The following is a 19663-nucleotide window of genomic DNA, read 5'->3' on the forward strand; positions in this document are numbered from 1 at the left end:
TGAGACTGTAGACAGACAGGGTACTGGGTACAGACCATGAGACAGACAGGGTACAAACCATGAGACTGTAGACAGACAGGGTACTGGGTACAGACCATGAGACAGACAGGGTACTGGGTACAGACCATGAGACCGTAGACAGACAGGGTACTGGGTACAGACCATGAGACAGACAGGGTACTGGGTACAGACCGCAGATAGACAGGGTACTGGGTACAGACCATAAGACAGACAGGGTACTGGGTACAGACCATGAGACAGACAGGGTACTGGGTACAGACCATGAGACAGACAGGGTACTGGGTACAGACCATGAGACAGACAGGATACTGGGTACAGACCATGAGACAGACAGGGCACTGGGTACAGACCATGAGACAGACAGGGTACTGGGTACAGACCTTAGACAGACAGGGTACTGTGTACAGACCATGAGACAGACAAGGATACTGGGTACAGACCATGAGACAGACAGGGTGTTGGGTACAGACAGGGTAAAGACCATGAGACCAAAGAAAAGGGTACCGTACAGACAGCATGTAGTAAGATGTTTGTACCTGCTCCTCGGTCCCCTACTAAAGGCAGCAGGAGAAGCCGGCGACAAGTGATGTTCTCTTTGAGCTCCCTGCAGTGCAATCTGGGAGTTGTAGTCTCTGCAGAGCACAGGCACCAGAAGGCCAAGTCTGTATGTCTGTGCTGTGAACTACAACTCCCGCCATGCACTGGGGCCAGCAACTTTGGGGGAAAGGCTAGGAGAACAGAGCCACGTGGTGGAGCCTGCTATTGGATGCAGCCGACTCGGACGCCGAGATGATGTCATCTCGTCCACGGAAGCTCATCAGCTCAGACAGGCGGCACAGCGGCATCAGTCTGTGTGCAGTGCTCGCCCACCCACTCACCCCACCGGCTTGCTTGGGTACACTGACCAGGGGAAACTTCCTTCCTTTCACTCCCGAGTCCCACTGTCCAAGGCAAATTAGACGGCCGCCCGCTAGGCCCTTGTGGGGGCGAGGCCTAAGGCGACTGCCTAGTTTGCCTAATTAAAGATTCACCTCTGCTCAGAACACAGATGAAATACACTTAACTGAGCAAATGAACTGTTTGTCTGGACTTTAGCTTTAGACTGAATGACTTTCAATATGTTATTATACATACAACACATGTTTTCTCTGAAGAGACCACTGCGAGAAAACAAAGGGGTTAAATAAAAGAAGTGAAAGTGAAAGTCGGTGAAGAATTTGCGATTGTTCATATAACAGGAAGAGCGAGGAAGGAATTCATTTCCTTCCTGAAGAGCTGAACGCTGCAGACTGGGAGTATAGCGGGATTGGATCTCAGCTCTCTTATAACAGGTAAGATAATCCAGAGATTTCATCCACTACCTGGGGAAAACAAGGGGGATTTACTAATATATGAAATATTTTATTTTATTTGTATAAATTATTTCTTATAGTATCTCACAAAAGTGAGTACACCCCTCAAATTTTTGTAAACATTTGCTTCTATCTGTTCATGTGACAACACTGAAGAAATGACACTTTGCTACAATGTAAAGTAGTGAGTGTACAGCTTGTGTAACAGTGTAAATTTACTGTCCGCTCAAAATGACTCAACACACAGCCATTAATGTCTAAACCGCTGGAAACATAAGTGAGTACACCCCTAAGTGAAAATGTCCAAATTAAGCCCAATTAGCCATTTTCCCTCCCCGGTGTCATGTGACTCTTTAGGGTCGGTTCACACTGGGGCAACACGACTTCAGCGCGACTTTGTACCGCGACTTCAACGCGGCTTCAGCGCGACTTCAGCGCGACTTCAGCAAATTACAAGGCGACTTGAAGTCGCCTCCATGACAGGCGACTTCGGCTGTGGCCAATCACAGGGCAATCAGCTCTCTGGGAGGGAGGGGGGGAGGGAGGGGTTTTCCCTGCAAAGTCGCTTGACTTTACAGAGAGATCCGACTTGGAGGCGACTTCCATTGATTTCTATGGTACAGGTCGCCTACCAAGTCGGATCAAAGTAGTACAGGGAGTACGCTCTGAAGTCTGAGCGACTTCAGTAGTGTCTATTAAGACGCTAGCGTTCACTCCCATTGAATCTATTTCTGGGGCGACTTGGGGCGACTTGAGAGCGTACAAGTCGGATCCCAAGTCGCCCCAGTGTGAACCGACCCTTAGTGTTACAAGGTCTCAGATGTGAATGGGGAGCAGGTGTGTTAAATTTTGTGTTATCGCTCTCACTCTCTTATACTGGTCACTGGAAGTTCAACATGGTACCTCATGGCAAAGAACTCTGAGGATCTGAAGTCGAGTGAGGGTATAATGGACCCCACTCGGCTCTAACCCCTTGGAGGACTGGAGCGATGTTAAACGTCACTTCCGCCCTCTGGCCTTACAGGGCCCTTTTTTTTTTTTTTTTTTTAAGGATAAAAAAAAAGATATTTATTTTTTAATTGCATTTTTGTGCAGATGTGAGATCTGAGGTCCCCAGATCTCGTATTAAAGAGGACCTGTCCTGCTTGTTTCTATTGCAAGGGATGTTTACATTCCTTTTAATAGGAATAAAGGTGATTACATTTTTTTAAGTAACAGTGTAAAAATAAAAAAAATAATTAAATAAATAATAATAATTTAAAGCGCCCCGTCCCTCCAAGCTTACGCGCAGAAGCAAACGCATACGTAAGTCACGCCCACATATGTAAACGGTGTTCAAATCACACATGTGAGGTATGTGCGATTGTTATAGCAATAATTCTAGCCCAAAACCTTCTTTGTACCTCTAAACTGGTAAGCTGTAGAAATTTTTAAATGTCGCCTATGGAGATTTTTAAGTGCCATTCCACGAACAGGCGCAAATTTGAAGCATGACATGTTGGGTATCAATTTACTCAGCGTAACATTATCTTTCACAATATAGAAAAAAATTGGTTTCTTATTTTTTAATTCAACAAGTGTATTTTCCCCAAAAAATGCGTTTGTAAGACCGCTGGGCAAATACGGCAAATACGGTGTGACATAAAGTATTGCAACGATCTCCATTTAATTCTGTAGGATGTCTGAAAAAATATATATAATGTTTGGGGGTTCTAAGTAATTTTCTAGCAAAAAAAATGATTTTAATTTGTAAGCACCAAGTGTCAAAAATATGCTCGGTCCTTAAGTGGTTAACAGGATGGATAAAAATTGGATGGGCAAAAAAATGTTATCCTGGCTCTGGATTTTTGTTATCAACTATAAGTATTACCGTATATACTCGAGTATAAGTCGAATTTTTCAGCACATTTTTTTGTGCTGAAAGTGCCCCCATCGACTTATACTCGAGTCAAGCACTTTTCTGCAGCAAAAAATTTCATTTTCCGACCCGTTTTTGGGGGCCCGTATCTCAGGAACTTCCAAAGCTGAAGTTCCTAGCACTAAGTGGCCCCGAGATACGGGGCCCCAAAATCGGTTCGGAAAATGTCATTCTCTGCTGCAGAAAAGTGCTTGACATTTTCTGAACCGAATTTGGGGCCCCATATCTCAGGGCTAGGGATGAGCTTCGTGTTCGAGTCGAACCCATGTTCGACTCGAACATCGGCTGTTCGGTCGTTCGCCGAATTGCGAACGATATGGGCCGTTCGCGCCAAATTCGTGTGGCGCGTCACGGCCCATAATTCACGGCGGCATCGCAGTGCATTGCTGGCTGATGATTGGCCAAGCATGCACTATGACCCGCATGCTTGGCCAATCACAGCGCCGTCAGTAGAGAGAGCTGTAATTGGCCAAAGCCAGGGTGGCTTTGGCCAATTATGGCTCAGGGGATTTAGTACACACCCCAAACTATATAAGGCCGCCTGCACAGCGGCCCTGTGTAGTGTGTGTTCCGGTGTGCTGAGAGATAGAGAGAGAGAGAGACAGTGTCATTTGATTTGAGTTAGATAGATTAGGCAGAACAGTCAGTCAGTTAGCTGCACTTACAGTGTATTGTGTATATATATGCATCCCAGGTGTTGCATATATATATATACACTGTATTCAGTTTAGCTAGATCCGTTCCTGTTATCTTCTATCTAGACTATTTACATTTAGTGCAGTGCGTCCTGCTCACAGTGTTCAGCTAGATCCGTTCCTGCTATTTACATTTAGTGCAGTGCGTCCTGCTCACAGTGTTCAGCTAGATCCGTTCCTGCTATTTACATTTAGTGCAGTGCGTCCTGCTCACAGTGTTCAGCTAGATCCGTTCCTGCTATTTACATTTAGTGCAGTGCGTCCTGCTCACAGTGTTCAGCTAGATCCGTTCCTGTTATCTTCTAGACTATTTACATTTAGTGCAGTGCGTCCTGCTCACAGTGTTCAGCTAGATCCGTTCCTGCTATTTACATTTAGTGCAGTGCGTCCTGCTCACAGTGTTCAGCTAGATCCGTTCCTGCTATTTACATTTAGTGCAGTGCGTCCTGCTCACAGTGTTCAGCTAGATCCGTTCCTGCTATTTACATTTAGTGCAGTGCGTCCTGCTCACAGTGTTCAGCTAGATCCGTTCCTGCTATTTACATTTAGTGCAGTGCGTCCTGCTCACAGTGTTCAGCTATATCCGTTCCTGCTAATTACATTTAGTGCAGTGCGTCCTGCTCACAGTGTTCAGCTAGATCCGTTCCTGCTATTTACATTTAGTGCAGTGCGTCCAGCTCACAGTGTTTAGCTAGATCCGTTCCTGCTATTTACATTTAGTGCAGTGCGTCCTGCTCACAGTGTTCAGATAGATCCGTTCCTGTTATCTTCTAGATTATTTACATTTAGTGCAGTGCGTCCTGCTCACAGTGTTCAGCTAGATCCGTTCCTGCTATTTACATTTAGTGCAGTGCGTCCTGCTCACAGTGTTCAGCTAGATCCGTTCCTGCTATTTACATTTAGTGCAGTGCGTCCTGCTCACAGTGTTCAGCTAGATCCGTTCCTGCTATTTACATTTAGTGCAGTGCGTCCTGCTCACAGTGTTCAGCTAGATCCGTTCCTGTTATCTTCTAGACTATTTACATTAGTGCAGTGCGTCCTGCTCACAGTGTTCAGCTAGATCCGTTCCTGCTATTTACATTTAGTGCAGTGCGTCCTGCTCACAGTGTTCAGCTAGATCCGTTCCTGCTATTTACATTTAGTGCAGTACGTCCTGCTCACAGTGTTCAGCTAGATCCGTTCCTGTTATCTTCTAGACTATTTACATTTAGTGCAGTGCGTCCTGCTCACAGTGTTCAGCTAGATCCGTTCCTGTTATTTACATTTAGTGCAGTGCGTCCTGCTCACAGTGTTCAGCTAGATCCGTTCCTGCTATTTACATTTAGTGCAGTGCGTCCTGCTCACAGTGTTCAGCTAGATCCGTTCCTGTTATCTTCTAGACTATTTACATTTAGTGCAGTGCGTCCTGCTTACAGTGTTCAGCTAGATCCGTTCCTGTTATCTTCCTACTGACAGGCAGGCTTGTCTGGTTACAGTATATAAAGCTACCTGAAGAAAATTACAGGTGTTCTATTTGATCCTATTAGTACCACGGTCAGGCAGCTAGACTATTTACATTTAGTACAGTGCGTCCTGCTCACAGTGTTCAGCTAGATCCATTCCTGTTATCTTCCTACTGACAGGCAGGCTTGTCTGGTTACAGTATATAAAGCTACCTGAAGAAAATTACAGGTGTTCTATTTGATCCTATTAGTACCACGGTCAGGCAGCTAGACTATTTACATTTAGTACAGTGCGTCCTGCTCACAGTGTTCAGCTAGATCCGTTCCTGTTATCTTCCTACTGACAGGCAGGCTTGTCTGGTTACAGTATATAAAGCTACCTGAAGAAAATTACAGGTGTTCTATTTGATCCTATTAGTACCACGGTCAGGCAGCTAGACTATTTACATTTAGTACAGTGCGTCCTGCTCACAGTGTTCAGCTAGATCCGTTCCTGTTATCTTCCTACTGACAGGCAGGCTTGTCTGGTTACAGTATATAAAGCTACCTGAAGAAAATTACAGGTGTTCTATCCCAGCTTAATGCAGCTACAGGCCATTAGTATGTCTGGAAGGCCAAGAAGGAGAGGCAGACAGTCACAAGCCAATAAGAGAGGGCAAGCAGGCTCTGTGTCTAGTGCTGGTCGTGGAGACGGTGCATCCTCATCAGCACGTGGCCATGGGACACGCTTGGCCTTTTTTTTCAGGAGCTGGCCGTGTTGAGCCGCAACATGCGGAAGACTTGGTCGAGTGGATGACCAAGCCGTCCTCATCCTCCTCATCCTCTCTCACCCATGCCCAGGGTGCTTTGTCTGGCAAAGCAGCGGCCTCTTCCCTCAGCTCAATGTCATCAGTGACTCCTTCCCTAGCTCCACCATGTCCTCATGAGGATTCCCTCGAACTGTTTGACCACAGTGTTGGGTACATGCTCCAGGAGGATGCCCAGCGTTTGGAAGGCTCTGATGATGATACTGAGCTCGATGAAGGCAGTAACATGAGCACGGACAGAGGGGGTGCCCAAGAAGGACAGCAATCTGGCAGTCATGCTCCCCCTGCTGCAGCATACTGCCAGGCTTGCTCCAGTGATGAGGAGGGAGGGGATGATGAGGTCACTGACTCAACGTGGGTGCCTGATAGGAGAGAGGAGGAGGAGGAGGAGGAGGAGGAGGCAGCACATCACCAACGAGGCAGGATGCCCTCCAGGGGCCAGCCTAAGGGCAGCACATTGACTGCATCACACCCCAAAGCTCCACATGTGCAGGGCGCTGCAGTCTCTGCGCGTTATTCAAAAAGTTCTTTGGTGTGGGCCTTTTTTGAGACGAGTGCATCAGATCGCACCGCTGCTATTTGCAACATATGTCTCAAGCGTATCTCGCGTGGCCAAAACATCTCCCGCTTGGGTACCACATGCTTGACCAGACATATGTTGACCTGCCATGCAGTTTGTTGGCAAGCGTATCTAAAAGACCCACACCAAAGAACAAAGAGGATCTCTCCTTGCTCCTCATCAGCTGAGATTTCCAACCCCACTAGACCTTCAGTCCTCTCTGAGACCTGCAGTGAGAGGAATGAAGGTGTAGAATTAGGTGTGTCACAGCCAAGTACTTGTGGGCAATCTGCTTTTGGTACACCAACGTCAGATTGTACCAGGCAAATTTCCCTGCCCCAGCTGCTGCACCGCCGAAAGAAGTTTGCTCCCAGCCATCCACATGCCCAGCGGTTGAATGCTAGCTTGGCAAAATTGCTAGCACTTCAACTGCTGCCTTTTCAGTTGGTAGACTCTGCCCCCTTCCGTGAGTTTGTGGAATGTGCGGTTCCTCAGTGGCAGGTACCCAAACGCCACTTTTTCTCACGGAAGGCGATTCCGGCTCTCTACCGGCATGTGGAAGGCAATGTCCATGCCTCGCTGGACAGGGCGGTCAGCGGTAAGGTGCATATTACCGCTGACTCATGGTCCAGCAGGCATGGACAGGGACGTTACCTAAGTTTCACGGCGCATTGGGTGACTGGCAGCTGGAAAGGATGCAGGACAAGGTGCAGTAGTGTTGGAGGTTGTTCCGCCACCACGCCTCCAAAATGCTGATTGTGACACACCTCTCTCCTCCACCCCCTCCTCTTCTTCTTCCTCCATGGCCTCTTCCTCGGAACCAGCGGTGCTCCGTAGGCGTTCAAGGGGCTACGCAAGTACGCAGGCCAAAAGATGCCATGCGGTGCTTGAGCTGGTGTGCTTGGGGGACAGGAGCCACACTGGGGCAGAGGTTCTGTCAGCTCTGCAGGGGCAGGTTCAGAGGTGGTTGACGCCACGCCAACTTAAGGCAGGAATGGTGGTTTGCGACAATGGCACCAACGGTGCACTGACAGTGCATGCATCAGTGACACTGTCCCCCTTGTCCACCTGTTGGAGCACACGCTGCGTGGAATAATGGACAGGGCACTTGAGGAAGAACAGAGGCAGGAAGAGGAGGACTTCCTTAGCTCTCAAGGCCCCCTTTATCCAGACACTGTTCCTGCGTGCCCGCCGATCACACAGGAAGAGGACGAGGAGGAGGAGGAGGAAGATTGTGTCAGTATGGAGGTGGAGCCTGGCACTCAGCATCAGCAGCAGTCTTTAAGGGATCAGTCCCAAGGAACACATGGACTTGTACGTGGCTGGGAGGAGGTGGCTGCGGACGTTGTTGTCCTTAGTGACCCAGAGGACTCCGGACCGAATGCCTCAGCAAACCTACGCTGCATGGCCTCCCTGATCCTGCAAAGCCTGCGTAAGGATCCTCGTATTCGTGGTATCAAGGAGAAGGACCAATACTGGCTGGCAACCCTCCTTGATCCACGTTACAAGGGTAAGGTTGCGGACCTTATCTTGCCATCGCAGAGGGAGCAGAGGATGAAACATCTTCGGGAGGCCTTGCAGAAAGGTCTGTGCAACGCGTTCCCAGAGACTGGGAGGTTACAAACTCCTGTTTCTGGACAACGTGTTGCTGAGGCTTCGGTCAGTCAAAGAAGGAGCGGTGGAGAAGGTGGCCGTCTGACCGATGCGTTCAGACAATTTTTTGGTCCGCAGCCCCAAGGTATGATCGGTTCCAGCAACCATCGCCAGCGTCTGTTTTACATGGTGCAGGAATACCTAGGGGCAAGATCAGACTTGGACACCTTTCCCACCGAAAATCCTCTGGGTTACTGGGTCTTGAGGATGGATCACTGGCCAGAGCTTGCACAGTATGCAATTGAGCTACTGGCCTGTCCTGCATCCAGCGTTCTTTCGGAACGCACATTCAGTGCTGCTGGAGGCGTGGTAACCGATCACAGGGTGCGTCTGTCCACCGACTCGGTCGATCGGCTGACCTTCATAAAAATGAATCAGTCTTGGATCACCACCAGCTACCAAGCACCTGATGCAGATGTAACCGAATCATTTTTTTTTAAATCTCAGATCCCTTCAAAGACTGCCTATGCTGATGCTGAGTGACTATCCCTGAGTAATTATCCTCTTCCTCCTCAATCATCACGCTGATAGCTTGTAAGAACATTTTTGGTTCTGGGCGCCACCACCAGTGCCTAAGGCACAATTTTTCAGCCCCTGTTTAACAGGGGCGTGTAATTACAATTTTTGATGTAATACTTTGCAGCAGGGCTTGTTCCTGCATTCCAACTAGAGTGTCTGTGAGGGGTTGCAGTGTTGTGGCACCAGCACCAGTGCCTAAGGCCCAATTTTTCTGCCCCTGTCTAACAGGGGCGTGTAATTACAATTTTTGATGCAATACTTTGCAGCAGGACTCGTTCCTGCGTTCCAACTAGAGTGTCTGTGAGGGGTTGCAGTGTTGTGGCACCAGCACCAGTGCCTAAGGCCCAATTTTTCTGCCCCTGTCTAACAGAGGCGTGTAATTACAATTTTTGAAGCAATACTTTGCAGCAGGGCTCGTTCCTGCGTTCCAACTAGAGTGTCTGTGAGGGGTTGCAGTGTTGTGGCACCAGCACCAGTGCCTAAGGCCTAATTTTTCAGCTCCTGTTCAACAGGGGCATGTAATTACAATCCTTGATCTAATATTTCACAGCAGGGCCCTGTGAGGGCTTACAGTGTTGTGGCCACAGCAACACCTAAGGCCCAAATTTCTGCTGAGTATATAGGGCAGGACCCTACTTTCAAACATCTAACTTACAAATGACTCCTACTTGCAAACGGAAGGAGACAACAGGAAGTGAGATGAAATCTACCCCTAGGAAGGGAAATTCTCTCCTGTAAGAGTTAATATGGGAAAACAATTTCTCCTTTCCACTGATGCTTTCCAATCCTTGTTCCACAAAAAAACCCAAATTTTCAAAAAACATTTTTCATTGGGACAAAAAAGTGAGGTGAAATCTTCTGAAGAGAAGGAAAGACAGCAAAACAAATGTCACAGGGGTGATAACCCTTCCCTATGTTTTCCAAAAAGCTTAGAAAAGATTTTTTGGCTGGAGCTAAACACGTTAAAAATGTTCAAAATTACAAACAGATTCTACTTAACAACAAACCTACAGTCCCTGTCTTGTTTGCACCGCCTGTATACTGCTGTTCAGAGTATATAGGGCCTGGTGGCCCCACACCTTTCCTTATTTTAATTTGGGTGCGGGGTTCCCCTTAATATCCATACAAGACCCAAAGGGCCTGGTAATGGACTGGGGGGTACCCATGCCGTTTGTCTCACTGATTTTCATCCATATTGCCAGGACCCGACATGACATTAAACCCGCAAGCAGTTTTAAATGAGATTTTTTCCTTTAAAAATGACATTTGGTGCAGGGACTGTTCTAAACATGGGAAACACGCGTCACTTTACAGGCATACTATAAAAAAAAAAATGACATGGGGGTCCCCCTAAATTCCATACCAGGCCCTTCAGGTCTGGTATGGATATTAAGGGGAACCCCAGCCAAAATTTAATTAAAAAATGACGTGGGGGTCCCCCTAAATTCCATACCAGACCCTTCAGGTCTGGTATGGATTTTAAGGGGAGCCCCGCGCCAAAAAAAAAAACGGCTTGGGGTCCCCCCAAAAATCCATACCAGACCCTTATCCGAGCACGCAACCTGGCAGGCCGCAGGAAAAGAGGGGGGGACAAGAAAGCGCCCCCCCTCCTGAACCATACCAGGCCACATGCCCTCAACATTGGGAGGGTGCTTTGGGGTAGCCCCCCAAAACACCTTGTCCCCATGTTGATGAGGACAAGGGCCTCATTCCCACAACCCTGGCCGGTAGTTGTGGGGGTCTGCGGGCGGGGGGCTTTTGGGAATCTGGAAGCCCCCTTTAGCAAGGGGACCCACAGATCCCGGCCCTCCCCCCTGTGTGAAATGGTAAGGGGGTACTTACCCCTACCATTTCACTAAAAAACTGTCAAATATGTTAAAAATTACAAGAGACAGTTTTTGACAACTCCTTTATTTAAATGCTTCTTCTTTCTTCTATCTTCCTTCATCTTCTTCTTCTGGTTCTTCTGGCTCTTCTGGTTCTTCCCCCGGCGTTCTCGTCCAGCATCTCCTCCGCGGCATCTTCTATCTTCTCCTCAGGCCGCTCCGCACCCATGGCATGGGGGGAGGCTCCCGCTCTTCTCTTCATCTTCTTCATCTTCGTCTCTTCTTCTTTTCTTCTCTTCTTCATTTTCTTCTCCGGGCCACTCCGCATCCATGCTGGCATGGAGGGAGGCTCCCGCTGTGTGACGGCGTCTCCTCATCTGACGGTTCTTAAATGACGTGGGGCGGGGCCACCCGGTGACCCCGCCCCCTCTGACACATGGTGACTTGACGGGACTTCCCTGTGACATCACGGGGAATGCCACAGGGAGGTCCCGTCCTGTCCTGTGCGTCAGAGGGGGCGGGGTCTCCGGGTGGCCCCGCCCCCCATTATTTAAGGACTGTCAGACGAGGAGACGCCCTCACACAGCGGGAGCCTCCCATCATGCCAGCATGGATGTGGAGCGGCCCGGAGAAGAAAATGAAGAAGAGAAGAAGAGAAGAGAAGAAGATGAAGAAGAAGATGAAGAAGATGAAGAGAAGAGCGGGAGCCTCCCCCCATGCCATGGGTGCGGAGCGGCCCGAGGAGAAGAAGATAGAAGACGCAGCGGAAGAGATGCTGGACGAGAACGCAGGAGGAAGAACCAGAAGAACCAGAAGAAGAAGAAGACGAAGATGAAGGAAGATAGAAGAAAGAAGAAGCATTTAAATAAAGGAATTGTCAAAATCTGTCTCTTGTCATTTTTAACATTTTTGACAGTTTTTTAGTGAAATGGTAGGGGTACTTTTGTACCTCCTTACCATTTCACACAGGGGGAGGGCTGGGATCTGGGGGTCCCCTTGTTAAAGGGGGCTTCCAGATTCCGATAAGCCCCCCGCCCGCAGACCCCCACAACCACCGGCCAGGGTTGTGGGGATGAGGCCCTTGTCCTCATCAACATGGGGACAAGGTGTTTTGGGGGGCTACCCCAAAGCACCCTCCCAATGTTGAGGGCATGTGGCCTGGTACGGTTCAGGAGGGGGGCCGCACTCTCGTCCCCCCCTCTTTTCCTGTGGCCTGCCAGGTTGCGTGCTCCGATAAGGGTCTGGTATGGATTTTTGGGGGGACCCCACGCCGTTTTTTTTTTTTTCTGGCGCGTGGTTCCCCCTAATATCCATACCAGACCTGAAGGGCCTGGTATGGAATTTAGGGGAACCCCAACGTCATTTTTTTTTAAATTTTGGTTCGGGGTTCCCCTGTGGGGAATTCCCATGCCGTTTTTATCAATGAACTTCTATGTGTATTGTCGGACCGGCAATGCAATAGCCGCGAGTAGTTTTAAATGGGTTTTTTCCTTTGAAATGTAATTTTGCTGTCAGACTGTTCTAAACACAGGAAACATGCGCCCCTTTACAGGCATACTATAGACACCCCCCAGCTACGAAATTTAAAGGGATATTACACTTTTATTGTTTAAGCATTATTAAAATCACTGCTCCTGAAAAAACGGCCGTTTTTAAAACTTTTTTTTGCATTGATCCATGTCCCCTGGGGCAGGACCCAAGTCCCCAAACACTTTTTATGACAATAACTTGCATATAAGCCTTTAAAATTAGCACTTTTGATTTCTCCCATAGACTTTTAAAGGGTGTTCCGCGGCTTTCTAATTTGCCGCTAACACCCCAAATTGTTCGCTGTTCGGCAAACTTGCGAGTTCGACTCGAACTCGAAGCTCTTCCCTAGTTGTCATCAATGGAGATGTTGGTAGGTACAGTGGCCCTCAGTGGAGATGTAGGTGGGTGCAGTGGCCATCAGTGGAGAAGTGGGTAGGGGGGTACACTGGCCATCAGTGGAGAAATGGATGGATGCAGTGGCTATCAGTGGAAATGAGGGTGGGTTTAATAGCCATCAGCAGAGAAATGGCCATGTGCAGTGACCATCAGTGGGGAAGTGGGCTAGTGCAGTGGCCAATATTGGAGTTGTGGGAGGGTGCATTGGACATCAGTAGACTGATGGGGAAGGAAGTGAGATGATCTGAGGATTAAAGAGGAGCTGATCAGGGGTAATAAATAAGGTAGAACTCTATACAACTAAACCCATCTCTAGTGTGTGACATGTCAGTAGGGGGGGCCAGGCCCAAGCAGTGTATATACACATCTGGAACAATAATGCTTCATTAGAATATTGGCATCACCAGCCTTTGTGATTCAGCCTTACATGGGGAGCAAAGACAAGCTCCATTCTGCTGCACCTGCTCTCCTTAGACACTGACATGCTATGTAAACCTGTGAAAAGTGATTCTTTTTGTTTCCCTACAATATCAGGAGGCCAGTGCATGCCATGTTCCCCTTTCCCCTCTTTCCTAGTTTCCCCACACACCTTACCCTCCAGCCAGAGCACCTCCCTGACCCTCATCTCCCATACCACTGTCACATACCTTCCCATCCACTGACTTCACCCCATTCATAGATCCTGATCATGGCAGGGGTGGAGAGGAGAGCTGACCAGCAGAGGGTGAAGGGGACAGCTGAAAGATATCTGAACATAAAACACTAGAAGAGTGAGAGAAAGCAGAACAGGAGAACACCTGGAGAAGGCAGAGCATAAGCTAACTAAACAATGGGAAGAGACATCATAATGTAGATGAATATGAACAATGGGGAGAAAATGGAGGCAGAGTCTGATCCAAATAAAAGCAGTGAGAATAGTAAAATAAATGGCAGAAAATAGTTAATCCGCAGTCCTTGACATTATGTGGGAGTTTAGTGAGAGTGAGTACAGCTGACATTTCAGGTAGAGAGAGTTGGATAGTGTACTATACTGTGCTACTATAGCTTTGTGATATCCAGTACTATATCCTGTACTATACACAGTATCAGCGCCATAAACAGTACTATATCTGCTGATATATACAGTATTATATACTGTGCTATAAACAGTATCAGTGTTATATACAGTACTATATCCTGTACTATATACAGATGCGTACTATATTCTGTACTATATACAGATGAGTACTATATCCTGTACTACAGTATATACAGATGAGTGCTATATACAGTACTATATCCTGTACCATATACAGTATCAGTGCTATATATGGCACTATATCCTGGGCTATATACAGTATCAGAGATATACAGTAATATATCCTGTGCTATATACAGTATCAGTGTTATATACAGTTTTGTAATTTGTATTGTATATTTGATTCCAATACTTTACAATGAATTGAAGTTTGTGTGGTTAGGGAGACTGGAGTTTAAGTCCACCTACATTCATTCTGATTTCCTAGGACCCAACAGTCCTTCTTTGAACTATTTTTGTGTCAGTAGCAGGTTCTGTTGCTATGTTGCTGCTGTCCCCCATGTACCATGTATTGTTTTTTTGGAAATAGATAAATGGGGAAGTGGTGACAAGTAGTCTGCCCTTAGAATAAAGGCTTTACAGGTACTGTGTCCTCCACCATATACAGTATCATATAATAAATATAAAGAGATTTGCTACATAGGACTTTTTGGGTATCACACAATGTATAGTAAAAAATATATCAAGTTTAAAGCATCAAGTTTCCACCGAAAAAAAAATAATACAATACAATACAAATACTGCAGCTGCTGACTTATAATATATGGACACATACCTGTCCTGGGCGCCCACGATGTCGGGTCCCGAAGCCGATTTGGCCCTTCAGGTCTGGTATGGATATTAAGGGGAACCCCGCACCAAAATTAAGAAAAAAATGGCATGGGGGTCCCCCTAAATTCCATACCAGGCCCTTCAGGTCTGGTATGGATATTAAGGGGAACCCCGCACCAAAATGAAAAAAAAATGGCGTGGGGGTCCCCCTAAATTCCATACCAGGCCCTTCAGGTCTGGTATGGATATTAAGGGGAACCCCGCACCAAAATTTAAAAAAACAATGGCATGGGGGTCCCCCTCAAAATCCATACCAGACCTTTTAAGGGGAACCCCACGCCAAAATGTTTTTAAAAAAATGCGTGGGGTCCCCCCAAAAAACCATACAATACAACACGGGAAAAGCCACAGGGAAGTCCCGTGAATTCCCCGTGCGTCAGAGGAGGGCGGGGTCACCGCCCTCCATTATATAAGAAATGTCATAAGAAGTGAAGCGTCACACAGCTGAAGACTCCCACTGAGGCGGATCGTGCGGACGGAGCAGAGAAGAAGCCTGGATGAAGATGCAGGACGAGAAGAGCGGAGGAAGAAGAAGATGGAGAAGAAGAAGATGAAGAAGAAGATGGAGGAAGAAGAAGAACACCAAAAGAACACCAGAAGAAAGAAGATGGAAGAAGAAGCCGAAAGAAGAAGAAATTAATAAAGGACTTGTCAAAAACCGTCTCTTGTGTTTTTTAATCTTTTTGACACTTTTTTTGTGAAACAGGGGGGGCCAGGATCTGGGGGGTTCCCTAGTTAAAGGGGGCTTCCAGATTCCGATAAGCCCCCCGCCCGCAGACCCCCACAACCACCAGCCAAGAGTTGTGGGGATGAGGCCCTTCTCCTAATCAACATGGGGACAAGGTGCTTTGGGCATCATGGGGACAAGGTGCTTTGGGGGGCTGCCTTAAAGCACCCTCCCAATGTTGAGGGCATGTGGCCTGGTATGGTTCAGGAGGGGGGTGCTCTCTCACCCCCCCTCTTTTCCTGCGGCCTGCCAGGTTGCGTGCTCGGATAAGGGTCTGGTATGGATTTTTGGGGGACCTCATGCCATTTTTTTTAAATTTTGGCGGGAGATTCCCCTTAAAATCCATACCAGACCTGAAGGGTCTGGTATGGATTTTGAGGGGGACCCCCACGCCATTTTTTAAAAAAATTTTGGCGCGGGGTACCCCTTAATGTCCATACCAGACCTGAAGGGCCTGGTATGGAATTTATGGGGACCCCCACGCCATTTTTAAAAAAAAATTGGGTGCGGGGTTCCCCTTAATATCCATACCAGACCTGAAGGGCCTGGTATGGAATTTAGGGGGACCCCCACGCATTTTTTTTGTTTCGGGGTTCCCCTGTGGGGAAATCCCATGCAGTTTTTATCAATGAACTTTCATGTGTATTGTCGGACCGACAATTCATTAATAGCCGCACGTAGTTTTAAATGACTTTTTTTCCTTTGAAATATCATTTTGCTGTCAGACTGTTCTAAACACAGGAAACATGCGCCACTTTACAGGCATACTATAGACATCTCCCAGGTACGAAATTTAAAGCAATAATACATTTTTATTGTTTCACTTTAAGCATTATTAAAATCATTGCTCCCGAAAAAACTGACGTTTTTAAAACTTCTTTTTGCATTGATCCATGTCCCCTGGGGCAGGACCCAGGTCCCCAAACACTTTTTATGACAATACCATGCATATAAGCCTTTAAAATTAGCACTTTTGATTTCTCCCATAGACTTTTAAAGGGTGTTCTGTGGCTTTCGACTTTGCCGTGAACACCCCAAATTGTTCACTGTTCGGCGAACTGGCGAACAGCCGATGTTCGAGTCGAACATGAGTTCAAATTATATTCGAAGCTCATCCCTAGTCTTTAGGGCCAAGAGATGTCTGCTGCCAGAACCATCAGTAGTGACTGTATCACACGGTGGCCAATTATCTCTGGCAAAAGTTGATGCAGAGACTCACCGAATGGATCACTCCCTCAACTCCCTCAACTACTGGGTCACAAGGATGGACCATTGACCACAGCTTGAACAGTATACAAATGAGCTGCTGGTCTGCCCTGTAGTCAGTGTGCATTTGCATTCAGTGCAAAAGGGGGCTTTCTGACAAACAAGAGTACTTGTCAGGACCTGGCTCACCTGATGGTGGCACTATGCTTCCCAGAGAAGGAGGTTGCAGTTTCAGTGGGTATCTCCCAGCAGCCTACAGTCTCCAAAATTCAGTCTCCACCTGATGCTGGTTGCTGAGAGGGTATGTAGGTCTTCCTGTGCTTGTTGTCAGTAATACTGGTCTTGATCCTGCCTGTACCTCATAGTCTGTATAAGTAAAAAAATGCTGCGCTGGAACAATAAAAAATAAAGCAGCAGTAAACAGTGTGACAGCACAAGATAACAATAATAAAAATAAACTGTGCTAAATGTCCTTTACATTATTAAAAACGTTGTTTGACATAAACGTCTGAAGTGAATATTAAGTAATACAGTCCAAGTATCCCTTTGAGCAAAAAAAAAAAAAAAAAAAAGGCACTCCGGATCATCCAAATATTTCAACTTGCACAAAACAATGATTCACAATCCAAACGTCGAGTTAATAAGTTGCCCTTACCAGAACGCCAAACATAGTGGGCGGATGGCTTAAACCCAGCCGGGGCCTTTATGATAGAGACCGATCAGCTCTGTCAAAATTCAGGAGAAGTTTCCTCAGTTTAATACCGGAAGAAAAAAAAAATGACAAGAAGGGTGGCCATAGTGTATTATTGTTATATAACCTGTGTGGACATACAACCGTGACCAACACCCTATTGTGCACTTAAAACGAAAGGTGATATGCCACCACCACAGCTGTAGAGTGTGCTTAACCAACTCTCAGACTTTACACTCATTTGGCTCTATATCACACTGGGAGATTGATTGCTGTAGTTACGAAATCCTTATCCACGGTATACGACCCAAAAAGGAGATAAACTGACCATAGTGTAATACGTTCAACAAACACTTTAATAAATAAAGTAATACACTTACAAACAGACGATCAAATTCGCATAAAGTCTGTAAAAAACACCGGTCGGCATATCAATCACAAAGCGGAGCTCGTCCTCCTTCCCTGGTCTCGTGGTGACGTCACTACGTGCGTGCCCAAGTGACGTCACTGCGCGCACGTAGTGACGTCGCCACGACACCAGGGAAGGAGGACTATGGTCCGTTTATCTCCTTTTTGGGTCTTATACTGTGGATAAGGATTTTGTAACTACAGCAATCAATCTCCCAGTGTGATATAGAGCCAAATGAGTGTAAAGTCTGAGAATTGGTAAGCACACTCTACAGCTGTGGTGGTGGGATATCACCTTTCGTTTTAAGTGCACAATAGGGTGTTGGTCATGGTTGTATGTCCACACAGGTTGTATAACAATAATACACTATGGCCACCCTTCTTGTCATTTTTTTTTTCTTCCGGTATTAAACTGAGGGAACTTCGCCTGAATTTTGACAGAGCTGATCGGTCTCTATCATAAAGGCCCCGGCTGGGTTTAAGCCATCCGTCCACTATATTTGGCGTTCTGGTAAGGGCAACTTATTAACATGACGTTTGGATTGTGAATCATTGTTTCGTGCAAGTTGAAATATTTGGATGATCCGGAGTGCCTTTTTTTTTTTTTTTTGCTCAAAGGGATACTTGGACTGTACTACTTAATATTCACTTCAGACGTTTATGTCATATAACGTTTTTAATAATGTAAAGGACATTTACCTCATACTCTGTACTCCTGCTGCCTTGCACCTGCTCTCCTTTGTTCCTGACCCCAGTTTTGGTTCCTTTCTGCTCCCTGTAATTCCAGTTTTCTCTGCTTTTCTATGTTCCCTATGTTATATATATTGCATATAGTTAGGTGTTAGTTTGTTTCCTGTTTGTTAGGTTTATTAGTCTGGTATTCTGCCATTGGGGTTTTTGTTCAAGTTACTTTTATGTTTGCTGTTGTTTGGATGGTTTTTGTTTTACTGTAAATAAATCTCACTTAAGCATATATAGTTTGGTCTCGGTTTCTAAGTGTAGCTATGCAGATCTGGCCATCTCAGCTGCTGATACTTGAAAGAAGTCATGGAAATTCCCATGATGTCATTGACGAAATATGGTCCATATTTAGTCAAGGCGCACCCATGATACCCGCCCCTTCATTTACCAGGAGTTGTAATTTGCTCTGAGCAGTCATACATCCTGAGACAGTTTTTGTGGTTATTTACTGGAACAGTTTATGTGTAGGGATGAGCTTCGAGTTCGAGTCGAACTCATGTTCGACTCGAACATTGGCTGTTCGCAAGTTCGCCGAACAGCGAACAATTTGGGGTGTTCGCGGCAAATTCGAATGCCGGCGGAACACCCTTTAAAAGTCTATGGGAGAAATCAAAAGTGCTAATTTTAAAGGCTAATATGCAAGTTATTGTCATAAAAAGTGTTTGGGGACCTGGGTCCTGCCCCAGGGGACATGGATCAATGCAAAAACAATTTTTAAAAACGGCCGTTTTTTCAGGAGCAGTGATTTTAATAATGCTTAAAGTCAAACAATAAAAGTGTAATATCCCTTTAAATTTCGTACCTGGGGGGTGTCTATAGTATGCCTGTAAAGGGGCGCATGTTTCCTGTGTTTAGAACAGTCTGACAGCAAAATGACATTTTGAAGGAAAAAACTCATTTAAAACTACCGCGGCTATTGCATTGCCGACAATACACATAGAAGTTCATTGATAAAAACGGCATGGGAATTCCCCAAAGGGGAACCCCGAACCAAAATTTAAAAAAAAAAAAAGACGTAGGAGTCCCCCTAAATTCCATACCAGGCCCTTCAGGTCTGATATGGATATTAAGGGGAACCCCGGCCAAAATTTTTAAAAAAAAGGACGTGGGGTTCCCCCTAAATTCCATACCAGACCCTTCAGGTCTGGTATGGATTTTAAGGGGAACCCCGCGCCAAAAAAAAAAAAAGAAAACGGCGTGGGGTCCCCCTACAGATCCATACCAGACCCTTATCCGAGCACGCAACCTGGCAGGCCGCAGAAAA

The 19663-nt window shown here is 46.5% G+C and overlaps 1 protein-coding gene across 1 annotated transcript in view; it reads left to right on the forward strand.

Annotated features, from left to right (window-relative positions):
- The first annotated feature begins 1279 nt into the window (after positions 1–1279).
- The window catches only part of LOC141148389 (interferon-induced very large GTPase 1-like), a 54105-nt gene continuing 35721 nt past the window's right edge, over positions 1280–19663 (forward strand). The window contains exon 1 of the mRNA XM_073635835.1: positions 1280–1352. The gene's annotated coding sequence lies outside the window, so the exon portion shown is untranslated. The remainder of the gene's footprint in view (positions 1353–19663) is intronic.

The sequence above is a fragment of the Aquarana catesbeiana genome, linkage group LG06 (assembly GCF_042186555.1).
Source record: "Aquarana catesbeiana isolate 2022-GZ linkage group LG06, ASM4218655v1, whole genome shotgun sequence".
Classification (NCBI taxonomy): domain Eukaryota; kingdom Metazoa; phylum Chordata; class Amphibia; order Anura; family Ranidae; genus Aquarana; species Aquarana catesbeiana.